The sequence below is a fragment of the Littorina saxatilis genome, linkage group LG6 (genome assembly GCF_037325665.1).
Source record: "Littorina saxatilis isolate snail1 linkage group LG6, US_GU_Lsax_2.0, whole genome shotgun sequence".
In the NCBI taxonomy this organism is placed as follows: domain Eukaryota; kingdom Metazoa; phylum Mollusca; class Gastropoda; order Littorinimorpha; family Littorinidae; genus Littorina; species Littorina saxatilis.
This window is the reverse complement of record NC_090250.1, coordinates 51,948,061-51,968,961: the sequence shown is the minus strand read 5'-3', so window position 1 is coordinate 51,968,961 and position 20,901 is coordinate 51,948,061. Positions and strand designations below refer to the sequence as shown.

Genomic DNA, 20,901 nt, shown 5'->3' with positions numbered 1-20,901 from the left:
GGGATTGAGAATAACTGTTATGGCTTCTCGAAGGAAGGCCTGAACATACAGACACACCAAATCCGCCAGACCACATCACAAACAGAACTCTACAATCCACAGGTGTTGCCCACACACACACACAAACACACACACACACAGAAGCCGTATCTATTTATATATACGACTAGTGTCTGTGTGTGTGTCTGTCTGTGCGCGATGCACGGCCAAAGTTCTCGATGGATCTGCTTCAAATTTGGTGGGCTTATTCAGAGAGACCCCGGACACAACCTCATCGATGAGATATTTCAACACGTGCTCTCAGCGCGCAGCGCTGAACCGATTTTGGTTCCACTTCAGCTATTTTGGTTCCACCTCAGCTACCCGGGCCCCCATACCGACACACCATAGCCGCTACACCACATCACAACGCCAAAGTTCTCGGTGGATCTTTTTCAAATTTGGACACCGTATTCAGCTACACCCCGGACACAATATCATCGATGAGATATTTCAACACGTGCTCTCAGCGCGCAGCGCTGAAATGATTTTGGTTTTTGTGTTCATTTCACCATTATAAGTAACTCTTCCTTATCTTCTCATCTTCTCCAGGTTTTCAGCGTTTACCTCCCTTCCTTCGTTTGGTGCACTTTTGTGTCAGTGGAGCGTCTTCGGATATTCCCGGCGTTCTGTTACTGTTACTATTTTTAGAAGGTCAACGCAGTGTCCAGAACGTAAATTGGACCCGTAAATTATCCTCACTGTCAAAGTGCAAAGGTCGAATCAATTTATAGCCACGCGAAAAATACACTTTCATCTATCTCTCTATAGATACGGCGTCTCTGTGTTTTTGTGTGTGTGTGTGTGTGTGTGTGTGTGTGTGTGTGTGTGTGTGTGTGTGTGTGTGTGTGTGTGTGTCTCTATGTGAGCAACACCTGTGCATTGTTCAGTTCTGTTTGTGATGTGGTCTGGCGGCTTTTGTGTAATTTTATGTACTGGCCTTCCTTTGAGAAGCTCTAACTTGCTCAGTCCTGTTTGAGTGGAGTTCGCCTCCAAAGGTGATTAACACGGTTACATTCGTCGACAAGGATGGGACTCGATATGGCCAGGAATGGCATTATGGCCACTGAATCATTTTCGTGCTGTTCCCATTCCACGAATCTGGGAGGGACCTAAGCTTGGCGGGTCCATTGTTCGGACCCGGCGAAGCCGGCGTACGGCTCTAAGTACTTCTTCCCGGGGAAGCCGGCTACCCGGCGAACGCGGGTATTCATTCTAGTATATATATATATATGTATGTCACACGCATTCCTTCTTTGCCACTACTAAACCAAACGTGTGCAAGATTGTATGTTACACGCTTTGATACTGAAATCAATTGCTTCGATTATGTATTTATTTCTGGAAAATTCTACCTTTACATACATTTAGTCACTACCTTAAAGGTCCTCGTCTACATTTTCTCACATAAATTGAGATTTGACTGCTATAATGTTTAATCCATTCACTAACACTTTCAAAAAAACACCCCCCTCCGATCAGAAAGGACGGAGCAAGTGTAGCCGTTTGAAAATTCATTGATGTATTCCATCGTAGTAGGATATCCTTATTTGGAACATAATCGTAGTAGGATATCCTTATTTGGAACATAATGTAAACCGGAAGTTTTCAAAGTGCTTAACCACCCAGAATTCCTAGCGGTGAGCAGCCGCTGCCTTGACGAAAGTTCTCTGGTAAGTTCTTTTTATCAATTATGCAATACATTCTTGTCGTATAAGACTTTTAAGTGGCTGCAAACAAGGCTTCATAATGCACCAAAACAGTTTCAAGCAATGTGTTTGCTCTGTTCACGTACTGTGTTCGTCATTCGTAGATATCAAATCTTAGCCGAGTTGACGCATTTCAGGGAACCTCTCAAAAGTCAGTTTTACGCTTACAGCATTGCACATTACGGTACTTTATGTTTGATGGCGGTTTACAAAGAGGCTCTGCTTAATGATTCGGTTCAGGAATTAAGGAGTCATCATAAAAATAAAGCAAAAGCATAGGTCTAACATTAACTCAATGTTTCGAGAGGCACAGTTCCGACACAGTGACACACGTACACTGACAATGAAATCTAAAACGCTTGCAATCGATCTAAATTTGTATTTCTGGACACACAAAATATTTTGACTACAAAATAAGGATCGGAATCAAAAACAATTGTATTTTCCAACAAGAGTCCTTGATTTGTGTGCTTTCATTTTTAATGAGTTTACGTAGACTAGTCTAGTACCCGCAACACCGCTGTCAGAATCGCCATTGATTTTCCTGCAAGACTAACAACTACAGATCTAACTGAATCAGTTGAATCGGAGATCTAGATTCTGCGGTCGAATCTTAGAATGCAGCTGGTTTTTATTTTTGTATTTCTTATGTCTATGTGTGTGCCGTATGTGTGTAAAATGTGCGTGTTTGTTTGTATGTGTAAAATGTGCGTGCGTATGTCTGTGGATGTGTGTGTGTGTGTGCGTCTGTGTGTGTGCATGTGTGTGTGTACGTACATGCGTGCGTGCGTGTGTGTGACATTCACGTGGTAGTACGAGTGATTTTGTGAATCGGAGTATCTGTACGTGTTTGTTTTCTTATACCTGATCATGTTTTAGACGATTCATGTATGCATTTATAGTTCTTAAAAATGCCAAACGTGTAACTCATTATACATTTGCCCCTTATGGCATAAATAAACTAATACTGTACTGTATTGCATGGTAGGTATAAGCCACGTATTTTATTCACTTATGATTCATGTCCGTCAAGTATAACCGTTTGTCCATTTCTTAGACTGTGTCTTTTAACACTTTTGTTTTGTTGTTTCTTTTTTTTCTGTAAAAGCTGTCCATTTCGATACTCAGGTCGAACACAGTACGCATATCTCATGTCTCAACTTTGAGCTAAGCATCGTCTCCACCGGTCAGAAGAGGCAGGGCAGGGCCAGCAGGTGCGGCAGTGTTACATTGTTTGTCAGCACAATCGGGGACACAGAGAGTCCGCATGCGGACAGCTACTCAAGAAGCTGCCGCCAAGAGTTATCGGGAAGAAAGATCCAGTCCCTTTGTCTTACAGTGAGTTTGTGTAGTTACAAATGTAATGGCTTGAAGATTTCTTCTCTCTGTTATTGCTTGAGTGCTTATGTTAATCTCAGTTATTCAAGTATGGGCTGTAGTATTGTAAATGCGTGTGTGTGTGTGTGTGTGTGTGTTTGTGTGTGTGCATATGAGAGAAAGAGAGAGAGAGAGAGAGAGAGAGAGAGAGAGAGAGAGAGAGAGAGAGAGAGAGAGAGAGAGAGAGGTGACACACTATACTTCCGTTTGCTGTTTAAAAGGATACTTATAAAATCGACAATCCCATCAATCAGTCGAGACACAATTTATTAACAAAAGAATTTTAATTACATACCAACTTATTTAATGCATACACTCTTACATCTGAATGCATAAAGCACACACACAAACATGTACAAAGTAACCCCCCCAAAAAAACCAAAAAAACAAAAATGCTGATAACTCATGAATTACTTCTACAACTTACTTCAAATTTGGTGTACATTGGCCTGAGATATGGGATGATAATTCCACAAAATTTCATGAATGCCGGTCAAGTGCGCATGGCTTATAATTATATCTACATGCCACTTGTTTCATAATACTACATCTATTAAAACAAATAAAATGGATACAAATTTGAATGCATTACATTATTTCATGACAATAGGACTTTTAACTGTGTTGGTCAGAACATGATTAACGAGATGACCGCGGGGGAGCTGGTCCTGTCCATTGCTGAGCGGCTCCCATCCCCGGTTTTGGGCATGGCCTGCAACCTTAGGCCAAAAAAAAAAAATAGGTCTGTTTACGGTAACATAGGCCAAAAAAATAGGGTCGGTAGGTCGGGATTTTTTTTTTGATTTTTTTTGATATTTTTTTCTCCCAAAAACCATATTTTTACGTTATTTTGCCCAAAAAACCGAGATTTTTTTTTTTTTTTCCCAAATGCCAAAAAAAAAGTCTAGGGTCGCGCGAAAAAACTAGGGTCGGTCGGGTTACCGTAAACAGACCTATTTTTTTTTTTGGCCTTAACAGAGGATCCTTCCCAGAGGAGCCTACTTCAAGTGCAGCCACATGTCCTTCCAGGTGTGTTTGTCACCACAACCAAGATAGGGGAAGGGAGGTTGATAACCACCCGTCAAAGACCTGTAATTACAAAAATAGTACTTAACAAGAAGAGCAAACGCTCGATCGAGTCACTTTCGCAGTTCTGAATATTATATGAGGCATCAGATGGACAGGAAGAAATTGCTATTCACAACACAATGCATACCTGAAGCATACCTGTGACCTTGAAAAAGGTCAAAGGTCACCAAAGCAGACGTCAAAGTGTAGAGGTCACTGGGAGTCACGTTCACATAAAATTTGAGCCCGGTCACTTTTATAGTTTCCGAGAAAAGCCCAACGTTAAGTTGTGTGTTGCCGAACAGAAAAGGCTAGTTATCTCCCTTGTTTTTCTGATAACGTTCGTAAAAGGCTACAGATGTAAATACTTTGATGTAAAGAATAATCCTACAAAGTTTCAATCACATCCGATGAACTTTGTCAAAGATATAAAATGTCTAATTTTTCCTTTGACGCTGACCTGTGACCTTGAAAAAGGTCAAAGGTCAACGAAACCATCGTTAAAGTGTAGAGGTCATTGGAGGTCACGACTAAACAAAATATGAGCCCGATCGCTTTGATAGTTTCCGAGAAAAGTCCAACGTTAAGGTGGTGTCTACGGACGGCCGGCCGGACAGACTAACACTGACCGATTACATAGAGTCACTTTTTCTCAAGTGACTCAAAAATCTGAAACAGTTTCAGAAATGTTAGCACACTGCTGTTAATCGCCATACGTTATGCATGACTCGACTATGATGTGCCGTAATTATGCATTTAAATTATGATGAAAAAACAACAACCTGAAAAGTGATGGGCGTGTCCGGATAGGGCGGATAATCGTTATATGAAATCTTTAGAAATGTGTCCTGTTTCAGTTATTAATCTTTAAATGTTACAACAACATCCTGGAAATTCAGTAGAAATGGCCCAGTCAGGCTGATTTTTTGGCAACTACAGAGTGACCTTAAAAAAATGCAACCCTCAAAAATGCTAATAACTTCTACATCTGTTGACCGAATCACTTTATATTTGGGGGACATAAACTTCAGCCTATCCATGACCCTTCCACATCTTGGCAACTTTTTTTGAAATAGCACAAAAGTCTGACCATTTGATCTACAAAATTGCCCCTTTGTGAAAGTGTCACGGTAGCTGAAGTTTATGTCCCCCAAATATAATGTGATTCGGTCAACAGATGTAGAAGTTATTAGCATTTTTGAGGGTTGCATTTTTGGGGGGTCACCCTGTCACCCAGTCTTCTTCAAAATGGAAAAACAACACTGCTAGGCACAACAGCTGAACCAAATCAATTTGTGTGGGCAAAAAATGAGTTGTTCTTCAATTTGAGATAATAAAACAACAAACACTTGAAACAGGGTCACTCTTGCTCACACAATCAAATCTGCATCCAAATCAGTATGTGTTGTTCACATATCTTGTCTAACATGGACGCTATGGCAGTAGCGTGTAGGTGTCAATACTCTCAGCAGGCATAAAAGGCAGTTTTTGAAGCCATTTTAGCGGGTAATAAGACAAAGAATGGTACATTTGAGTAACTCGCAAACGCATTGCCTTCAAACTTTCGGAGATTTGTGTTAACACAAGTCGTAAAGTACACACGAAATCTCAAGTCATGTGAGGTATTAGTTCTGCTGTCATGCGACATCCCAGAAAGAGTTTTAAAAATAAGGATCTATACCCTGTCCGATTGAACAGAAAAAAAAAAATTAGAATTAGCATGCATTTAGAAAAATGAAAGCTTCAATTTACCCTTAAATTTAATACAGTTTCACCAATGGCTGTTCAAAGCGCACTTGTTTAAACGCACACACACATTTTTGGAAAATGCTTTTTCAAGAGCCATTGATCAGTTAAGCGTGTCGGCAGTGAGCTTTGCTATGCGTAGGCCGACATTTGCGCTCAGCGCTCTAAATGAGTCAACTTTAAAAAACTACTTTCGCGTTGAAATCCTCATACCACCCATGTCTGATAAAATATGTACATGAAATTTGAGTATGTGGCGCATCTGTCATTGTTCTTGAAGATTTCAACAAATAAAATTTGTTCAATGATTCAGCAAAAACCTATCGTCAATTTAAGAACTGTTTCTGACATGACAAATAACAGCAGACCTAATGTCTCAAATTACTTGAAATTCCGAAAGTACTTTACAACATGTGTTTGCACAACTTTCCGAAAGTTTGAAGGCAATGCGTTAGCGAGTTACTCAAATGTACCATTTTTTGTCTCATTACCCGCTAAAACGTCTTCAAAAACTGCCTTTTATGCCTGCTGAGAGGATTGACACCTACACCGCTCAGCATGCCATAGCGTCCATGTTAGACAAGATATGTGAACAAAACTTACTGATTTGAATGCAAATTTGATTGTTTTGTGCTAAACATGTTTTGTTTTAGCAGTTCTGATTTGTTGTCAATTTTAACGCGGGAACCTTCATTTTGCGAATTTGATTTGGGTGTGTGTGTGTGTTGTAGGTTTCACTGTATCGACAATACGTCATGTAAACTCAATCTGTTTTCTGAATAAGTTAGGGGCATAAAGGGCCTTTCCAGTCATATAATTGGTTTTACGATAAACGGCCTCATCATAAAGATCTGCCCTCAAACGCATCTGTAAAGGTTTTATTTATGACGAGTGGTGTAGAACAATCACCATCTTACACATCTGATCGCAAGATTATGCATTCCCGAAAAATTCTGCTATGTCTCCGGCGCTTCAGTATCTGTCCGAAGGGTTTGAAAACAACTAATTACAACACACACACACCCCTCCCAACCTCCACCACCACCCAAGAAAAAAAAAGAAGAAAAGAATAAATATACTCACGGAATAAAATAACTTAACATTGTTTAAAATGTAATATCTCAAAATCGGAAAAAGTTACAGAAGTGATTTTTGTACCAACGTAAAGCTTGTTCAATTGCTCATTATGGGCAAAAAACCGGAATAGTCTGGCTTGTTCCGTTTTTTTGCAATTTGAGCTCAAAGACGCATGGTGTCATTTTGGAGTTTACAAACTTAGCACTGTGTGTTTGACAGCGCTGTGCATGCACTGATTGCCTGGTCACTCCGAATCTCCTAGCAACATCAGTATAAGTCATCCCTCCTCTCAACATCCCTATTGTGACGAGTCTATCGTTCACACACGTTCGTGGCATGGTGAAAGACAGAGTGGACAGTTTTGGGCAAAGAGAAAGAAACATTTTAGTGAGTTGTTCTCACTCACAAACAAACTGACAAACCAAAGGCAGTACTTTCATGCAATATTCGTGGATCAGCAGCAGACCTTTTGCAGGTTTCAAGTACGGGTAGACGTGCCCCGAGAGTCAAAGAGTGCAGGCCTACCTGTTTACAGCACACACAGCGTGCACTGGCTGTCGGCAGCGTCGGCAAGCTTAGGCGTCAGTCTAGTAAACTCCAAAATGACACCATGCGTCTTTGAGGACCAATTGTGAAAAAACTAAGCAACCGATCAGAGAACATTCCGGTTTTTTTCCTCTTCTCAGGAATTGATGGTTCTATGATCGTACCACCCCGCTCTCCTGCAACTTTTTCCGATTTTGAGATATTAAATTTTAAAACATGTTAAAGGCAGAGTAAGCCTCCCGTAAACCATCACAGATACGGTCAGGCTTTTACACACAGTACAAACACCCTTTCATTTAAACACTCACCAATTGAGAACATCCTAGGTGCCCTCCGTAAAGAGCGAACAATTTTCAAAGAATTTATTTTTGCGTGGTTTATCTTACCCCTGAGCCATCGTGAACCCGTGTGATCCAGTTTTCCCCCTTTTCACAATGCAGTCGTCATAGTTAGTCATTTGAATGCGACTCGACGTGAGCACATCTACAATAGCACGTTTTTTATGCACGAAACAACGGCTGTGGTTCACAAGAACTCTAGCGATGGCTTTTGACTGTTGAGAGGAACGGCGATTTGCACTGATAAACCGGGCCGTCGTCTGCTACGACCCTTGCGTGACCCTGCTTCCGGGCTTTTCTTTTTTTAAACTTTCACAACTTCGAATTGTTCTGATCTTGTCTTGATGAAAAACGAATTCTTTTATGATTAAAGAATGTTTGTGTAACAAGCTGTCAATTTATTATTTAGATTTTAAAAGTTAGGTCTAGCGCAAAAACGAGGCGCCGTTGTTGTTAACGGAACAAGTCTACGAAAATAAATTCTTGGAAAATGTCTCACGCTCGACAGAAAGCAGCCAGGATGTTCCCGTTCGGTGAGCGTTCAAATGGAAGTATGTTTGTACTGTATTTAGACGCTCGGGGAGCTCTGTGATGGTTTACGGGAGGCTTACTGTGCCTTTAAGTTATTTTATTCCGTGAGTATACATTGATAAATACAAGAATGAAAGAATTAATTTACTTTTTTTTCAATTGTTTTTTTTATAACAAATCTATTGCTTCTAGGTCATCATTATCAGGCCGATGATTAAACCAAAGCTTAGTCACGGAAATGCATATATGGACTAAAAATGACGTGTTTTTTTCTTGCAGGACAATGGCTTGGACATGACTTCATCCTGAATCGGCAGAGCAGCGATGTATTCTTATATGGATGCCATGGACGTCTTCCACCTAGCGGGCACACAGATGGTTCACAAATCTACCCACTTGTATATTGCATACCTACCCCCTCACTCTTAACCATTGCTCCTTCAGTTCTGTAGTAAAACATAACATAAAGCGATCATTTCTGAAAATATTGCAAGACATTAGCTTCTTTACTTCTGCAGCTGCATCAAAACACACACACACACACACACACACTTAATACCGATGCCACATTTCAAGTAATCGGGCTGCAGGTATATTTGTCTTCTAAAGTCCACAATCAAAATGACAGGAGCTATTGGAAAAAACGTTTTCTTTTTTACATTTTACGGTAATTACATTTTTGTCTTTGATCTTCAGGCTTCCATAACAGTTCTCTAAATGTATTGAGAATACGCCTGAAACGTTACATGAACCAAAACAACAACAACCGAAAAACAAACGCTGTGCATAGGGAACACAAATATCAATAATCTTTCTTTATTTGGTGTTTAACGTCGTTTTCAACCACGAAGGTCATATCGCGACGGGATATCAATGATAATTTAGCAGGGAGTATCAGCCGGGACATTATTTATTATTCTGAATAGATCAACATTCATATATGCATCAAGTGTACTAATTGATCTTGCTAAATAGTTGTATTTGTTTGTGACTGATGCACTTTTTATTCACTTTGCACATGTATCACGTAAGAAAAATCAAGGGAGGTAATTTTTGCTCGGATTAGATGGTTCCCTCCCCTGATCGTATGTGTTATTCAAACGTTTTGTTGGTTTTTGTTGAATATTGATGTAAAAGGTTCAGTCCTTCCCGAGTAAACTATTCGATTTACAGTCTCAGAACAGACCAGGCCTGAAAAGACCATCGCTAAACACATCAACTAATCAGCCTGGGTGCAGTTTGTGATTGTTTTTTATTGACTGATTTGTGAACGAACACAAGCAGGAATCTGTGATGATAACACATCAAAATAAATTATCACTTTGCGCATGAAGCAGCCAGGTTGTCGAATCTAAGTCTTTGTTCATGTACATTCTTGTCTAAATCTGAGATGGTGAGCCAAAAGTTTTCATGGGAACGACTGTGCCTTTCTGTGTCTCTCAATTTTTACACCACTTGCTACTCATGATTGCATGACACTAAGAACAGGCAAGATGTGGATATCGTGGTTTTAATGATACATTCGGACATACAAATGGTTACCGTTGTTTTCTTAGATACGTGTGATCTCTCTTTTTCCCCTGTTCCTTTCTTTTTGATGTTATTTAGCCTGAAGTTTGTTGCAACTATTGGTCCGCTTGCATTTGTTGTTATAGTAATTGTGGATATGCTATTTAATTTGTCTGTGTTGCCTAATTATGTTGTCACTGTCAGCTTGATGAATAAAGGCTATGATAAAAAAAAAATGTTTCCCTTGTGAATGCCCCTGCTAAGGAGCCTTCTGTGTATCTAGATTCTTTTTGTTTTGCTTGTGTTTTTTAGTCTTGCTTCTAGCTTGACTCGCATGCGACTTTCCGTGGTGGTGGCTTCCCCTTTTTGTTCTTTCACTTTTATTATCTTATCTTACTTTTGCCCCTATTTGTTCCCATTTTGCAGCCACCTCTGTAGGTTCGTGTGCGGGTCTAGCTTGCTCTTTATCTTCTAGTTTTCTTTATTAAGTATGAGCGTCCTGGTACAACCTTTGTTTTTGTTTTACTGACGTTAAATATTGTAACGTTTTTCTGATATTGTTTTCATGTGCCTGTATGGCTCACGCTGGACCATGCTAGCCTCTGGAGATTTTCCCCGGATAGCACGGGACGCATGCTTTGCAACAGTAAAACCGTAGTAACGCGTAGTAACTTTTAGTTCACCTCTGTGGTGGATAGCCTGTATTCGTTGTCACTTACTGGGAAGCCGTTCACGGAACAAGATGTTTTAGTATAGATAGATTTTTTTTGCTCTGTTCCGGGGCCCAGTGTTTTCTGCCAGCCTCCAGTTTTGTTTTAAGTTATTTTGTAGTTCAGGTTCAGTTGCTCGCCTTGAGTCTGTTTTAGATTATAGATGCTGTCAAAGGCGAGTATCCTTTTCTGCCTCCATTCTGTTCTTTTATTTACCGAATTCGTGTAATTTTCGTTTCGAATCTTTGTTTGTTATGACTTCTTTCCGTCTCTGTGTCTTCTGTCCGTTTCTTTGTCTTCTTTCCGTTTCTTTGTCTTACGTTTTTATTTATGCAAGGTAAGAGCTGAGACTGTTCTGTTTATTGTGATTTGACTTTAAGCCAGTTTTTTGTTTTCTAACTTTCTGTAAGATTTTGGTTCATGTTCTCGAGTCGTATTTGTATTTCTCCGTCCTGTAATGTTGATCAGCTTTCTTTTCAGTGCGTGTTGTTTCTTGTTTAGTTAGCCTAGTGTGTCCTACGTTTATTCTATGTAGGGTTTTTCTAACATATTTTTGTCTTGGTGATTTTTTATTTATTTGCCGCCATCTTGTTTCGGCCGCCATTTTGTCGTCCATCTTTGATGTTTATGTTTTTAGGACACCTTTGATGTTTATGTTTTTAGGACACCTTTGATGTTTAGTTTGATGTTTCGAATTCTAAGTTTAGTTTTTTCTTTTCTATCAGTTTCCACCGCTCCGCGCTTCTCGCTCACCGCTCCGCGCTTCTCGCTCCATGCTCCACGCTTCACACTCTACTGTTCTGCACTCTCACTCAAACTAGTCCTTTCTACTTCACATTTTAGCTTTAATTCACTTTCTAAACTTAGATTAGTTTTTCCGCCACGCTCCGATATAGGTTACTTAGCCTCTCCATAGATTTATGTTTAGCCTTTTATATATTGATATTATGAGCTGATTCCGAATTACTATGACATCGACAAGTATGACCATATTCACAATAAACTTTAATTAATTTTCCAATTCTAGTGTTCGTTTTGTTTTGTGAGCGCGTCGGTTCTTTATAGCACCAAAATTACATCCTCCAGAATTTATATAAGCCATCACAGAATCTTACAGCTACTCAAGGGCAAGCACAGTGGAAACTTTGATATTTTTTGGAACATTTTGGATTGTTTTCGACAAAGAACTTTATGAACTTTTGTAGGCCTGTGATTAGGGCCGCTGACTTTTGAACTTCTTATCCTTACGAATCTTGTGGAGAGATCATGAACCTTTTGTCTTAAAGGAACTGTGTTTCGCATCTAGCGAACAGTATTTTAATTTATTTGTCGGGCCCAGAGCAGAGCAACTTAGGTATTATTTTAGGTTTGTTGACCATAGCATTGCACACTTCGTACTTCGTATTTTTCTTCCCCTCTAGTGAGTGACCCGAGGTGTGCCGTTTTTTGAATTTTGTTTCTCTATATTTCGCAAGTCTTTGTTAACCTCTACGTTTTCACTTGACTTAAAGTATGGATGAGAAATTACCTTCTCATGAGAGTGCCGAGCTATCCCCTTACACTTTGAAGTTAGAGAGGGATGAACATTTTGCTTCGGACACTGATAGTCGTAAGAATGAAGGCGACCATGATGGCGCTCAGGGAGAGTCTCTAGCTGAACCCACTCAGACCCAAGACACTTTGAATTCAGATAACTTTCCCTCTCAAGCTGAACATTCTCTTACACAGGAAGGTTTAGGAACTGAGCCCTCCCAACAGGCTGCAAGTGCAGAGCATCTCGCTCAACGAAGTAGAGAAGAAAGAGGCCCCGCCATTGTTAGGGCTAGACTTAATGCTGAGGTGAGGGAACTGTCAGACAAGTACTGGGCCCTAAGCCGAGCTCATAAGAATATGATCAGCGAGTTGTGCACAGCTTTTAGGGAGACACCAGGCAAAAGAAGAGCCCTTAAAGCTCATAAAATAACCCTCTGTGAGCACCTGGACGAGCTAAATGTAGCGAACTCGAGGCTTTGTCAAGTGGCTGAAAGTGATGTAGCTATAGAAGAGGATTTGAGCGATATGCACATGCAAACGGAGACGCTCAAAGAACAATATCACAGACTCTTTCCCAAGTTAGACCCGTACGCCTCCAGCTCGGACTTGACTTCCACAGTCGCTTCTGGAGGTGCTAGAGAGGTTTCTCTAGATGCTTCTTTGGCGGTTAGCGCAGCGAGATTTAAGTCCCAGCAAATGGTCGCAGATGAAAGGGCTAGACAAGAAGAGACTCTTTTGCTTTTAGAGGAGAAGGCTTCTAGGTCTAAAGCTTTGGCAGCAGAGAAGAAGGCAGAGTTGGAAAGAGAGTTGGAGAGGTCTATAGCTTTGGCTGCTGAGAAGAAGGCAGAGATGGAAAGAGAGTTGGAAAGAGAGTGTGCTCGTTTAGAGAGAGAAGCTCAAGATGAAAGGTTAGCTTTGAAGAAAAAAGAAAAGGAAGTTAAGGCTGCACTAGAGAGGGTGGAGAGAGAAGGCAAGATGCAAGAAGAGCATGACGTTTTTAAGATCATTAAAACTGACATAGAAGACCAGCAAAGGGCTAGAGAAAGATTCATGCCCCAACTACCTCGTGACAGCCCCATTGATAGGTACCTAGGCACTCACAACCCCCTGCATGTAGGTACACACATAGAGAGCATAGGAGATGTGGCGGTAGGGTATGATAGGCACACACAGCACACACAAGATACATATAAGCCTGCGACAGCCGACACCTACGCCCGCCCGCGTCACCAGCCGGCAGCCAACACCCTCGTCTCTGGGCAACATCAGCCTGCGGCAGCCAAGCCTGGACTCCCGCCACTTCAGAAGCCCACGGAGGTCAGGGTTTATGCCCCTTCGCATCTCCAGTCGGCCGCCGAGGATATCCGCGACACTCTTCGAGGCATCTCCAGGACCCTTGCCCAACCTGTCTCCGCTTTTCACCCACTTCCAGCAGCGGTCACAGCCACGGCTCCTACCACTACGACGATGACTACAGCCACCACGATGACGACAAGAGTCGAAGGCCAATTCGCGACCTCCTTTCGGCCTCAGTTTGTCAAAGCTGAGATTCCAAGCCACGAAGATCGTCCTCGCCAGATCTACGCGCCTTCCCGTTTCCCTCACAAATCCCTCAATCCATCAGCGAGACCTTTTCCCGGACCTTTCCCTGGTCCTTTTCCTGCCATGACCTCCCGAGAGTCTCCGACCTATGTGCCAAGCTTTGCATATGGGCCTTCTGTCATGCATCCTCCCATGCAAACACAGCAATATGACCACGCTGCAAGCTTTGCTCCTGACACTGACTACACACAGCATGGTTTTCAAGAGGCTCCGGTCACGAGCCCTTCAGACGTCTACTACGGGCAAGATGCGTACCTTCCTCAGATGCAAGGCCAGCCAGCGCTCTCCGAGGGTTCTGCCCTAGCTCGTACTCTAGCTGAGGCTCTCCTTATCAACAGGTTACCGACGCAGGAGCCCACTACGTTTTCAGGAGATCCTTTGACGTACCCTCTCTGGAGGTCCTCATTCACTCTTTTGATTGAGCGGCAGGGCGTTTCTGCAGAGGAAAAGCTCCTCTACTTGGAGAAGTACTTGGACGGTCCGGCGAAGGATGCGGTCAAGGGACTCTTTCTGATCAGGGATGCTCAGGCCTATCAGCAGGCCCTTCAGACGCTGGAGGAAAGATTCGGCAGTTCTTTCGTCGTTGCCAGAGCCTTCCGAGAAAAACTAGATGCATGGCCGGTAATCAAATCCAAAGATGGACAAGCCCTCCGCGCCTTCTCGGACTTTCTTGGACAATGCCTTGTGGCGAGCCGAGTGATAGGCCAGCTACAGAATCTGGAAGACCAAGCCTATCACAAGACACTCATGAGCAAGCTTCCAGATTGGTTGGTGAGAAACTGGGTGCGGAAAGTAAACAAGACCAAGAACGAGAAGAAACGCTACCCTACCTTTGAGGAGTTGTCAGCTTTCATCAAGACAGAGGCAGACATCCTTTGCGAGCCCCTTTTCTCCTCCAGCAAATCTGCCGCCTCTTCCACCCCACAGACCGCCAGTTCATCAGTCCCCAAGAAAACATCGTACAGTACGGATTGTTCTACTACATCTACATGTCAAGAGTGTGACAGATGTCAGCACCACGCTAAAACTGTCCTGAGTACGAACTGCGACGAAGTCTGTCCCTTTTGTACCGTTCGTTTTCCGACCAGCTCTTCTTCTCATCCTCTACTCAGATGCCAGAGGTTCGATGAGATTCCCGTTGAGGACAGGAAACACTTCATGTACGAAACGTCCTTGTGCTTCTCCTGTGCCAGAAAGACTGACCATAGAAGTGTAGACTGCACTACCAGGGCGATATGCGGCAAGTGCCAAGGCCCACATCTCACTATGCTGCATGGAGCGCCTAGCTACAGGAAGAAGATTCCCAATCAGCAACGGAATGCACGGGGACCGCCAGATTCTTCAAGGTTTGTCTGTCTCAGTCAAGATGCCCGTGTTTCTGCCTCTGGATCAGCATTCGCGACGACCAACAAGTCAGACAGACCAGTCAGAGCTACCATGATTGTTCCGGTCAGAGTTTCGACGAAAGAGAATCCCACGGTAGAGCATACGACATACGCGCTGCTTGACACCATGTCTTGCATATCTCCTTCGTTACTGAATCTTTGAGTGACAAGCTGAACACTCATTCTGAGCCAGCGTCATTGAGGCTGAACACTATGACTTCTCAGAACACTCATATCGAATGTCAGAGAGTGACCGGATTGTGTGTCAAGGCCCTCAACTCCAATGTTTCCCACAACCTGAAAACGCTCTACACGACGGACCATCTCACCAATGACACTGAGAACATACCAACATCAGAAACCGCTCGTAACATCAAGCATTTGAGCCATATTGCCAGCGAGATTCCCCCATTGCTCGAAGGCTGCACTCCCGGGTTGTTGATTGGCTACGATCATGCAGAGCTATTCATGCCAGAGAGAGTCATCAAGGGAGACCCATACGCCGTTCTCACACCGTTGGGTTGGACGATACTGGGACAAGTGTCGCCGAAACAGTCTGTCCATGACGTGATGCACGTGTCTCTAACAGAACATTGTCTCAGCGAGTACGAAGGTGAATCAGTCGCTTCCGTATACCGCACGACACTCGCCGAACCCAGCATCTCCGACCCCCGCCATGCCATGGAAAGGATTTTGAGAAGACCACTACGAAGAAGACCAGTACGAAGAAGACCAGTACGAAGAAGACCACAACGAAGAAGACAACGACGAAGAAGACCACGACGAAGAAGACCAGTACAAAGAAGACTAGTACAAAGAAGACCACAACGAAGACGACCACGACGAAGAAGAAAGTGGCTTCTTCCCCAACGAAACGTTGCTGTCGGAGATGTCGTCGTGCTACGTGACGAAGCCGTATGCAGAGCAGATTGGCCTCTTGGACTCGTGACGGAGGTTCGCCCCAGCGACGATGGACTCGTGCGAACCTGCAAGCTCAAGACTGTCAAGGTCACCTCGAAGACGAGCCATTCCACTTTCTACTACTGGCGCCCCATCTCTAAGCTGACCGTGCTGGTGAAGGCAGACCCGGACACTCAATGACTTTCCCAGTGAACTTTACTGTTTTCGACAGACCGTTTGTGCATGTTTTGGTCTGACGTAATCCGTTCGCCTTTTTGACAGGTGGCGCTGTTTTGATTTGGGGAGAAAATTTCGTCTTAATGCAAATATTTTTTTTGTGACTTTGTGGTTTCTCTCCATTTTGTATATATGTTTTTGGTTCCGCTTTTTTGGAACGAAAGCTCTTGACAGAGGCAAGCGCTTAATGAATCGGTTTTGTTTAGTCCTTCCCGCGTGCGGATGCCTGTGCTTATGATTAAGAAGACGGAAGATGTTTTTCATTTGTATTCTTCTGTAGGTTGCGACTACAGTCTTCCATACTGAGTTGCGGTTTATGTAAAGGTGTAAGAATAATGTTGACACGGTATGTTGACAGTGACGGACCGACGAAAGATGATGTTACATTTGTTGAAAGAACACGTGTGATTTTTTAGATTGACTCATTGAGAGTGCGTTTCGAACAGCTACGTTTTGGATAATGCCAAAAGGATTCTGTAACGTTTCGGATTTTTGTATTTTGAACCACGTATGAGAGTGCGTTTCGAACAGCTACGTTTTGGATAATGCCAAAGGATTCTGTAATGTTTCGGATTTTGTTTTTGAACCACGTATGTATTCGATGATTTTTTTTTAATTTTTTTATGTCGACTTTTGTAAAGACTAAGATGTCTTCGAGGGGGGAATGTGAATGCCCCTGCTAAGGAGCCTTCTGTGTATCTAGATTCTTTTTGTTTTGCTTGTGTTTTTTAGTCTTGCTTCTAGCTTGACTCGCATGCGACTTTCCGTGGTGGTGGCTTCCCCTTTTTGTTCTTTCACTTTTATTATCTTATCTTACTTTTGCCCCTATTTGTTCCCATTTTGCAGCCACCTCTGTAGGTTCGTGTGCGGGTCTAGCTTGCTCTTTATCTTCTAGTTTTCTTTATTAAGTATGAGCGTCCTGGTACAACCTTTGTTTTTGTTTTACTGACGTTAAATATTGTAACGTTTTTCTGATATTGTTTTCATGTGCCTGTATGGCTCACGCTGGACCATGCTAGCCTCTGGAGATTTTCCCCGGATAGCACGGGACGCATGCTTTGCAACAGTAAAACCGTAGTAACGCGTAGTAACTTTTAGTTCACCTCTGTGGTGGATAGCCTGTATTCGTTGTCACTTACTGGGAAGCCGTTCACGGAACAAGATGTTTTAGTATAGATAGATTTTTTTTGCTCTGTTCCGGGGCCCAGTGTTTTCTGCCAGCCTCCAGTTTTGTTTTAAGTTATTTTGTAGTTCAGGTTCAGTTGCTCGCCTTGAGTCTGTTTTAGATTATAGATGCTGTCAAAGGCGAGTATCCTTTTCTGCCTCCATTCTGTTCTTTTATTTACCGAATTCGTGTAATTTTCGTTTCGAATCTTTGTTTGTTATGACTTCTTTCCGTCTCTGTGTCTTCTGTCCGTTTCTTTGTCTTCTTTCCGTTTCTTTGTCTTACGTTTTTATTTATGCAAGGTAAGAGCTGAGACTGTTCTGTTTATTGTGATTTGACTTTAAGCCAGTTTTTTGTTTTCTAACTTTCTGTAAGATTTTGGTTCATGTTCTCGAGTCGTATTTGTATTTCTCCGTCCTGTAATGTTGATCAGCTTTCTTTTCAGTGCGTGTTGTTTCTTGTTTAGTTAGCCTAGTGTGTCCTACGTTTATTCTATGTAGGGTTTTTCTAACATATTTTTGTCTTGGTGATTTTTTATTTATTTGCCGCCATCTTGTTTCGGCCGCCATTTTGTCGTCCATCTTTGATGTTTATGTTTTTAGGACACCTTTGATGTTTATGTTTTTAGGACACCTTTGATGTTTAGTTTGATGTTTCGAATTCTAAGTTTAGTTTTTTCTTTTCTATCAGTTTCCACCGCTCCGCGCTTCTCGCTCACCGCTCCGCGCTTCTCGCTCCATGCTCCACGCTTCACACTCTACTGTTCTGCACTCTCACTCAAACTAGTCCTTTCTACTTCACATTTTAGCTTTAATTCACTTTCTAAACTTAGATTAGTTTTTCCGCCACGCTCCGATATAGGTTACTTAGCCTCTCCATAGATTTATGTTTAGCCTTTTATATATTGATATTATGAGCTGATTCCGAATTACTATGACATCGACAAGTATGACCATATTCACAATAAACTTTAATTAATTTTCCAATTCTAGTGTTCGTTTTGTTTTGTGAGCGCGTCGGTTCTTTATAGCACCAAAATTACATCCTCCAGAATTTATATAAGCCATCACAGAATCTTACAGCTACTCAAGGGCAAGCACACCCTTCACCATCAGCAAAATATGCAGCTAGCTGCATATACTAAATATTTCTGATACCTTGACCAAATACGATGTTTATTTTTGCGTGTTCTCGTTTTTTCACACACACACACACAGTCTCTCTCTCTCTCTCTCTCTCTCTCTCTCTCTCTCTCTCTCTCTCTCTCTCTCTCTCTCTCTCTCTCTCTCTCTCTCTCTCTCCCACCCACACACACACACGTACACGTATACACACACACACAGTTTCAATGTTAAAAACTTGAAACACGTATCCCTGTAGCATCGATGAAGGTTGTATGCAGGAACATCATAAAAGCTTGCTTACAAACGGACTCGCTGTCTTCGAATAAAACAGCTTTCGAATAAAATAGCTTACCGTTGGATCTTTGCTCAAACTGCGGCTTTCTTGTCCACATTCCTGGCGCACAGATCTGCAATGTACAACGTTACTGTTGAATACACACAATTTATGTTGAAGTCACAGGGCACAGACAGACATACCCCCCCCCCCCCCCCCCCTCACACACACACGCGCGCGCGACTGCGTGAAGATGCACGTCACCTTATCATTTAATCACACAATGTAAAAACGTGGTGGTTAAAACTGAATAGTATCATGAATCTCAGAAGAGAATCTTTTTTTTTTCCAACAGTCGTTCGTGTAAGGCACACGCAGACGGAATGTAGCTGAAGCCATACCGTAAAAACTAAGAACAGATCTATAGATTCTAAAACAAATGTGACATTTTAGTTCTATTCAACTGGATGAGCTTGATAGAATCGGCCACTGAAAATGCAACTCCCCCCCCCCCTCCCTTTCCCACGACACACACCACGACACGACACTAGCTGAGAAAAGGAAAACGTGTGGAGGAATACATAATGTAACAAGAGGCGAAGCCTTCAAGGCTCACGTAAGAAATCGACAAACAGTAACACAAACTCAATCACTCCGTCACACATACACACACACACACACACACACACACACACACACAGTAAGCATAGGTGAAACTGTGCAAGAAAGCGAGACCCTGGATCTGCCAAGTAGTCTCGGCCCGCTCACAATAACAATGACCGAGACTTTCAGTAATTCCTTTGCGTGACGTCTAACCCTCTTACGTCATAATGTGACGTCTTCAAATAGTTTCTATCACACACGTCAAACACTTTTGACCGAGACGTAATCTTCTTATGCGAGCTTTATCCATAGACTCGGAAATGTTAAAGTTTCTATCACACACACACACACACACACGCACGCACGCACGCACGCACGCACGCACAGACAGACAAAGTTTATCATCGCATAGGCTACACTTACGTGAGCCAAAAACCAGATCTAAAAGTAAGCCCGGTTTACGATTTCAAACTTTGAGTATGAAATGTTCGGACGCGCCCTTTCAGCCTACAGTGAAATGGTAATGTACACGTACAAGCTTTGTTTCAGAACTGTGAAACGTAATAACTAGGTTTGAAAATTGATTTCAAATATACAAGTAAAGTTAATGGAAGATCAAAGTAAAGGTTGGGTATAATGTCAAAAAGTATACTTACATTCCGTTTCAGCATGCTCTTCCACAGGAAAAACTCCCAGGGCTTTGTCCTGCTTGCGATTTTGCCAAAAGTACTTTGAACACACCCCCGACGTAACTTTCAATGAGCATCATAGTGTTTTTGCCACTTGCCGGTTGAATTTGGCGCCTAATTCCAACTTCGCTGCATCTCAGGGTTGTTTCTGGTCCCCCAAATGTACACATTCAGACCTATGCCGCCCTGATCGATCACAATTTTGCTTTTTACGTAACTGGCGCAAGATGGCAGACATCTTTGGACCGTAAATGACTCTTTGCGCATGCGCCGCTAATAATTTGATTGGTCGATATTTTTAGGTAAAGCACATGGTCTCAGAAAACAGAAAAGTAAACATTGGAAGCGTGAGTCACGCTCCCAAAAAATAAAAACTTTTTTTACATATAAAAAAAATCTGTAACTTTTTGCCCCATGGTTCATTCATCATCTGAAATAACTTTTTAGCGAAATCTAACCATAAGATTATTGGAAAAAAGTCAAAATGTAGACGACCACCTTTAAGCATTTATGTTTTCGGTATTCATTTCATGTAATCACAAACGTAGAACAAGAAGGGCAAAGCCCACACGACTCACATGCTGAACAGACCTTGATCTTTCTTTCAGAATAATTTTACAATAAAACTGAGAAAAACAATATTTATTCAGTAAAGAAAATAATTACAGAAAACTAATGCCAAAAGGTTCTCCATCCTAAAATGCTAATCGTTGGTCATTAGGGGATCGAGTCGAACAAG

At 42.2% G+C, this 20,901-nt stretch overlaps 1 protein-coding gene and 1 long non-coding RNA gene across 6 annotated transcripts in view; both read right to left on the bottom strand.

Annotated features, from left to right (window-relative positions):
- LOC138969515 (uncharacterized) overlaps window positions 1-20,901 on the bottom strand; it is a 107,577-nt gene that overhangs the window by 38,969 nt on the left and 47,707 nt on the right. The window lies entirely within an intron of this gene.
- Window positions 3,407-20,688, bottom strand: LOC138969504 (uncharacterized). The gene is made up of 4 exons (XR_011456477.1): window positions 20,130-20,688; window positions 18,949-19,003; window positions 4,096-4,214; window positions 3,407-3,844 (listed from the first exon to the last, which is right to left on the bottom strand). It is a non-coding gene; the product is annotated as an uncharacterized lncRNA (long non-coding RNA).